Source organism: Phoca vitulina, unplaced genomic scaffold, assembly GCF_004348235.1.
Source record: "Phoca vitulina isolate PV1807 unplaced genomic scaffold, GSC_HSeal_1.0 scaffold23, whole genome shotgun sequence".
Lineage (NCBI taxonomy): Eukaryota > Metazoa > Chordata > Mammalia > Carnivora > Phocidae > Phoca > Phoca vitulina.
In genome coordinates this window covers 16,388,082-16,395,762 of record NW_022589726.1, presented here as the reverse complement: position 1 = coordinate 16,395,762, position 7,681 = coordinate 16,388,082, and the positions used below count along the sequence as shown (strand labels likewise).

The following is a 7,681-nucleotide window of genomic DNA, read 5'->3' as shown; positions in this document are numbered from 1 at the left end:
ATTAAAAAAAACTAATGATGTATTGTATGGTGACTAACATAACATAATAAAATTAAAAAAAAAAAAAAACATTCCTTTGACTATTCAGGGACATTTCTGTTTCCATACAAATTTTAGGATTATTTGTTCCAGCTCTGTGAAAAAAGTTGATGGTATTTTGATAAGGATTGCCCTGAATGTGTAGATTGCTCTACGTAGCATAGGCATTTTAACAATATTTGTTATTCCAATCCATAAGCATAGAATATTTTTCCATTTCTTTGTATCTTCCTCAGTTTCTTTCATGAGTGTTTTATAGTTCTCTGAGTACAGATCCTTTGCCTCTTTGGTTAGATTTATTCCTAGGTATCTTATGGTTTTGGGTGCAATTGTAAATGGGATCAACTCCTTAATTTCTCTTTCTTCTGTCTCATTGTTGGTGTATAGAAATAGAACTGATTTCTGTGCATTGATTTTATATCCTGCCACATTGCTGAATTGCTGTATGAGTTCTAGCAACTTTGGGGTGGAGTCTTTTGGGTTTTCCACATGGAGTATCATGTCATCTGCAAACAGTGAGCATTTTAATATTTCAGTTTGTTCAAAAATATAGTAACAGTCTCTGCCTTTTGATATGTCAATTTTCCTGAAATATGTCACAAAAATGTGTCTATTTCTAAAGGAAGACAATTCTGATCATCAGAAAAAACAATAAAGGAAAATAAGGCACAATACAGCTTTGACACTTATCACCTACTCACTTGTCTGCCGGGAATGGCCAGCAATCCCTATACCGACAGATGAAAGATTACTCCAAACTTTGCTGTGAAAGAGAGGAGAAGGCAAGGGGGTCAACACTCAGAGACGAAGACCATTTGCCTTTCTTTGCTCCTGCCTTTTTCGGTCCTTCAAGATAATCACAAATCTTCATCACTGTTTCTCAAGCCCGTGATGTGTGACAAGGGGTCTTACTGGAACTAGGAGGATCTGTTTACAGGAAAGATATGATATGCTAATCTGCGTGTTTTATTAAACATAGCCTAAGGACAATGCATACATCTCTTAGATCACAGGGCAGCTGTTTGGGCTAAGAAAGCTTCAAGGACGGCAACTCCCCATGGCATTCCTATGGCAGAGTGGTCATGCAGGCCTCGGCATTCCAAAGGCCTATGCCCTTCTCTGAAACTTCCCTTGCCCCCAGCGGCCTCTGTGTTACATTTTAGCAAGCCAGGCATTATGGATGATTTCATGCTCTACATTAATCCCAACACTTTTCCAGTTCATGCTATAAAAAGAACAACAAATATAATTGGGAACCTATAGCATATATAAAATGCTGGTTGCCAAGATAAAGAGAGAACAAAACAGGCAAAAGCCATGTAGACTACCTTTTTGCAATTTGTGATTTCTATAAAATAAATCTTAGAATTTTCTTTATTTTACCTGCTTTGTCTTCTAGAAAGAAGACAATGAGATATATTGACATTAAAAAACTCCTTTATGAATTCCTTCTTGTTCTAAAACAAGTTTAAGAGTGAAAAAACCAAGCAAATATAGTTACAAAACAAAGTTGATTGTTAATTTACATTAGGAACATAAAAATTATATAAATGGATCAATATGTAGTAAGAACTATATTACTGATGTAGGTCTATCTATGTGAGTATAAATTAATATCTCTGGCTTCACTTTTGCTTTCCATAAATTAAGACCTTTACTTTTATTTATGACCAAGATAATTCTAGTCCTTATTTCTGTGATTGGAAACACGTTTATTTCTACAGAGCATATTTAAAAGAATGCACTTTAAGAATAACATAATTATAGCTATTATTAAGTTCTGGAATTGTGTTGGGTCATCAATTTCCATCAAAGCCTTACAAAACGGGGCGCCTGGGTGGCTCAGTCGTTAAGCGTCTGCCTTCGGCTCAGGTCATGATCTCAGGGTCCTGGGATCAAGCCCCGCATCGGGCTCCCTGCTCCGCGGGAAAGCCTGCTTCTCCCTCTCCCACTCCCCCTGCTTGTGTTCCCTCTCTCGCTGTGTCTCTCTCTCTGTCAAATAAATAAATAAAATCTTTAAAAAAAAAAAAAAAAGAATAGAATTCTATTCACACACACACACACACAAAAAAAAAGCCTTACAAAACAATAGTTTTTTAATGGCCTCAAAATTAAAACTCAAAATTAGATATTTCACTTCTAAAAAGCACACAATCTTGGAAACTGGAACATGGTATCTCAACATGTAAATCCAGATATAATTACTAAATGTTGTTGTAGAAACATGATTAAGAGATGTATTGCACATATTGACAACTTGGATACAGGTAATGTAAAGGCACTCATGAAGGGACTTTTAGTAGCCCTGTGAATATAGTTTTCCTTTTCAAGAGAGAATGTATAAAATGTTTCTGCTTTAATGGAATTGAGTGGATATTGCAAAACTGCACAAAGGAAAAAAGGTTCATTGCTTCATTTCATTGGAGCTAATAATAGGAACAGTTAAATTTTCAATTGCTTTACTATTCACATACTCTCTTTTTGCTCTGTTTCTCAACAGTAGATTTTGCTTAAAGAAAATAAAAAGCAGCATGAGAAACCATACAATGATTACAGAGTTTGTTCTCTTAGGCATCTCAGACGACCCACAGCTTCAGGTTGTAATCTTTATCTTTTTATTTATGGCTTATGTATCAAGTGTCACTGGAAACCTAACCATCATCATCCTCATGTTGTTTGTTAGAAGAAACTGCATCCCAAAATTGTAAAAAAGAAACACTTATATATATACAAAAATAAAATTAAATACAATGAAAGGATAGAATGTAAGTGTAAAAATGAAAATTAAAAAGATTTTTAAAAAAGAGTTGATAAAATAAGAAATTGAACAGGGAAGGAGAGAAAAAATATTAAAATTGAAAGACTAAAGAATCTTGGGGAAAAAAAACATGAATTCTATATACTGTTTTCCCCTAGCACAGGAGTTTTGCAGTTCCCTATGATCTGTAAACTTGGTCTTAGCCAGATGTTCTTGCTGATCTTCTGGGGAAAGGGCCTGTTGCACTGACTCTCCAGGGTCTTTGCCCTAGGCAGACCTGCACTGCCGTTGCCAGGGGACCAGGATACATAATCTGCTCTGATTGCTCCCTGTGGCTTTTGTTCCCTGAAGGCTTTCCCTTCCTCTTTGAAGATGAGAATGAAAATGACAGCCTCCCAGTTTCCAGCCCCAGAGCCAAAAGCAAGGGGCCTCACTCCTCAGTGCACCTTCAGGGAAAAGCAGTCGATCATCCTGTCTCCCTGGTCTCCATCCACACTCCGGGCTCACCCACCCTGTGAGAGTGCGTTTGGATCTCAGGCACACAACCCCATTTGGAGTCTCCAATCCATGCAGACTCCTGTGGTTCGCACCCATGCCACTCCTTCTGGGGAAAGAAGGGGGGTCTCACCACAGTTCTGCCACATCCTGGGCCCCCGCTCAGAGAGCGCTTGCCCAACTGTGCTGCGGTACATGGTATATGGCAACCCCGAGCTGGGAGCCCCTTCCTGGGCTCGCTGATTGCGGCCAGCTTCCCTGCTCCAATGCCTGGGAACCCTGCCACACTCAGGCACCCCTGGTCTTCTTGTGACCCTGGGGATCCTGAGACCACACCGTGCCACCTAGGATTCCACCCCGTTTCGCCACCTGAGCACCTTTCAGACACGGATGGCCCTCAATGGAGCAGACTTCTAAAAGTTCTGATTTTATGCTCTCTGCTATATCATTTTCCCGTAGCCAGCTGACAAAGACTCCCTCCCCCCGTGGTTTAGCTTCCCATAGATTGCCTCAGATTCACCTCTGCGCACCTCCTACCTTACAGAAATTGGTCACTTTTCTATTTGTAGAGTTGCAGCTCTTCTTTTCTTAGATCTCTGGTTGAGTTCACAAGTGTTCAGAATGATTTGAAAGCTATCTAGCTGAATTCCTGGGACCACACAAAACTAAAGTCTCTTACTCATCCACCATCTTGGACTATCTACAATACAGTACTGTTAACTTTAGGCAAAATGTGGTACAGAAAACAATGTTCTTCAACAATATTCATCTTCCATCTTCACTATTTATTTATCATACGGAACTGAACTCCTACCAGCTAACAGCAATTCCCCATTGCCCACCCTGCTCCATCCCAAAGCAGCCACTTTTCTACTCTCCATTTCCATGAGTTAGACTAATTTTAACACCTCATATAAGTGGAATTATGTAATTTTTGTTCTTCTGTGACTGACTTATTTCACTTACCCTAAAGTCCCCCAGACTCATCAATGCTGTCACATATCTTTAAAAAAAGAAAAAAGAGAGAGAGGGAAATGAAAACCCATGCAATAATCAGAGTTTGTCCTGCTGAGCATTTCTGATGATCCTGATATTCTGGTTGTGATTTTATTCTTTTTATTTATCACATACATATTATGTGTCACTGGCAACCTGGCTATCATTACTCTAACCTTGGTAGACTTCCATCTACAGATGCCTATGTGTTTCTTAGCTGAAACTACTCTATCTTAGAAATCTCATTTACAACTGTATGTATTGGTAGATTTCTGGGTACAATCATCACCAAGGATAAAATGCTTTCTCCTAACAGTGGTATAGTCCAACAATTTTTCTTTATCTTCATGGAGGTGAATGAATTTCCCATTCTAATTGCCATGTCTCTTGACCACTCTGTGGCCATTTGTAAACCCCTTCATTACACCACCATCATAAACAGGTAACTATGCATCCTATTTGTGCTCTATGCATGGCTGAGCAGGTTCCCGACCATTTCCCCACACCTTATGCTTCTGCTCCAACTGGATAATGTCATGGATAACTTTGCCTGTGCCTATCTTTTGCCTGTACAACTATTTTCTCAGATACATGGTTCCTAGAAGTAATTGGTTTTTACTTTGTTCTGGTTACTTTGCTATTTACATTGGCATTTGTGATATTGTCCTAATATACATCACATCTGCCAGTGAGAGAAAAAAAGTTTTACTCCACTTATATTTCTCACATGATTGTCATTTCTATTTCCATATATGATAATTACTCAGCAGGGGGAAAAAAAGTCTTCATTAACCACAGGAGTAGCTATTCTCAATAACAACTCTGTTGCCCCCATGCTGAATTCCTTCATTTACCCCCTAAGGAACCAGAAAGACACTAACCTTCAAAGGTTTGGTCCTTGCAGTACTGTCTCATACAAAGAAATCAAAGTTCTGATTAGTATGAGCTAACGTTATCATGAAGATTTAACAAGAGAAAAACGAAATTTAAAACTTCTGTTATCTTCCTACATCCATGTCACAGCTACAGGAAATGTTGAGCTCATTTGTTAAACATTCTTTATATCACAAAAGTGGCTGAGTTCTGTCCTCCTTTAAAGTATCTGTAGGTTCCATGTAAGTGATTTATAATTGTGAATACAAAACCAGGGGTTATGGAACATAAATCATTTTCCTTTGTATTATAAATATTAAAAATATTTTATCAAAAACACTAATTCCAAAAGATACATGCAACCCCAACTTTTTTGCAGCATTATTCAAAATAGTCAAGATATGGAAGCAGCCCAAGTGTATGTTGAGAGATTAATAGAGAAAGAAGTGGGGTGTGTGTGTGTGTGTGTGTGTGTGTGTGTGTATGTGTGTGTTTGTGTATAATGGAATATTACTCAGCTATAAAGAAAGGATGAGATCTTGCCATTACAACATTGATAGACACAGAGGATACTATGCCAAGTAAAATATGCCAAATACAGAAAGACGAATACCAGACGCTTTCACTTCTATGTAGAATCTAAAAAGCAAAATGAACAAGTAAACCAGGAAACACAGCAGAAACAGACTCATCAATACAGAGAACAATACAGTGAACATATATTAGGACGAAATCACAAATGCCAGATAGAAGGTGTTGCGGTGATGGGCACAATGGGCGAAACAGAATGGGAGGTACAGGCTTCTACTTATGGAATAAATAAGTCACAGGAATAAAAGGTACAACAGAGGGAATGTAGTCAATGCTATTGTAATCTTGTTGTATGGTGACAGATGGTAGCTACTCTTATGGTGAGCATAGCACAATGTGTAGACTTGCTGAATTGCAATGTTGTACACCTGAAACTAATGTAACATTGTGTGTCAGCAATACACAATAAAAACAAACAAACAAAGTATCATCAATGAATGTGTAGAAATGAATAGAGGGGCCAAAGGGAAAAGACCATATGTGACTCTGCATGCCCTAAAGGAGAAGAAAAAGTAAGATTATTAAAACAAATAAGGAAATAAAACCACAGGTAATTTGGAATGGAAAAAGTGAGGGTGAATGGGGTGAGGTGAGTCTGAAATTGCAGAAAGAGGTTAAATATTACTGTGTCTTGGTCCTGATAAAATTAGACACTTATATTAAGGGTACTGAGAATTCTTTTCCCCCCTTGAAAATGAGAAGTAAGAATTTCTCAGACCCATGTTCTCTGAGCTAGAAACATTATTTATGGGGGATACCATGATATTGGTGCTCTAAATGACTGACTATCCATACTCTCATGTTTTCTCTAGCCTAATGATACTAAAGCAGTTGATCATCTATTTAATAAACAACAAAAACAGATTCTTGTCTTACATAAGAATAAATTCTGCATGGATTAAAGAGGCAAAAGGGAAGAGTAAAACCATAGAATTAGTGAGCATAAATGTATATTTACATGATTTTCAAGTATGTGCAGAAAGGTGATCTAAGAAGAATAGGCCACCAAGAATTCACTATACAATTTTTTTCAGTGGAAGCAACTCATAAATAAGTTAAGGAGAGGTTCTGAAAAAATTTGGTGCAACAAAAGAAATTCACCCTGGGCTTATATTCAAATACATAAATATCTCCTACTAGTAAATAAGACATAAAGCCCCAAAAAGTGAACATGAGTTAGGAATAGACAATTCACGGATGAGAAATAGAATTTTTAAAAATGTTCAATCTCTCTAAAGTATTATGCTAACTGAAATAAGGGTGTCAGAGAAAGACAAATACCATATAATTCCAACCCATAAGTGGAATTTAAGAAACAAAACCAATGTGCAAAGGGAAAAAAAAGAGAGGCAAACCAAGAAAGAGACTCTTAAACTATAGAGAACAAACCAATGGTTACTAAAGGAGAGGTGGGTAGGGGGATGGATGAAATAGGTAAGGCAGATGAAGGAGAACACTCCTTGGATGAGCACCAGGTATTGTAGGGAAGTTTTGAATCACTATAGTGTACACCTGAAACTAACATACACACTGTATGTTAGCTGACTGGAATTTAAATGAAAAGTTAAAAAAAAAGATGTAAGCAATTAAAACTTAAGTATAGAAGCATATGGGGATTTTGCTTTGCTTTAGTCATTGAAACTCCACTGTTTTTAATCTTTCAAGCAACATCTTATTTTATTATGCTATAAGTGTATGTAAACTTAAGTGTAGACACATATGGGAATAGCCCTGTGCTTGAGTCATTGAAACTACACCATGTATAATCATTCTTTCAAGTAACATGTGTTTCATTAGATATAAGTGTCTGTAAACTTAAGTGTAGAAGCATATGGAGATTGCCTTATGCTTAACTCATTGAAATGACACTATGTTCGATCCATCTTTCAAGTAAAATCTTCTTTCATTAAAATATATGTGTTTGTAAAC

At 37.4% G+C, this 7,681-nt stretch overlaps 1 pseudogene; it reads left to right on the top strand.

Moving 5' to 3' along the window:
- The first annotated feature begins 2,570 nt into the window (after positions 1 to 2,570).
- Positions 2,571 to 5,238, top strand: LOC116642599 (annotated as a pseudogene).
- The last annotated feature ends 2,443 nt before the right edge of the window (positions 5,239 to 7,681 follow it).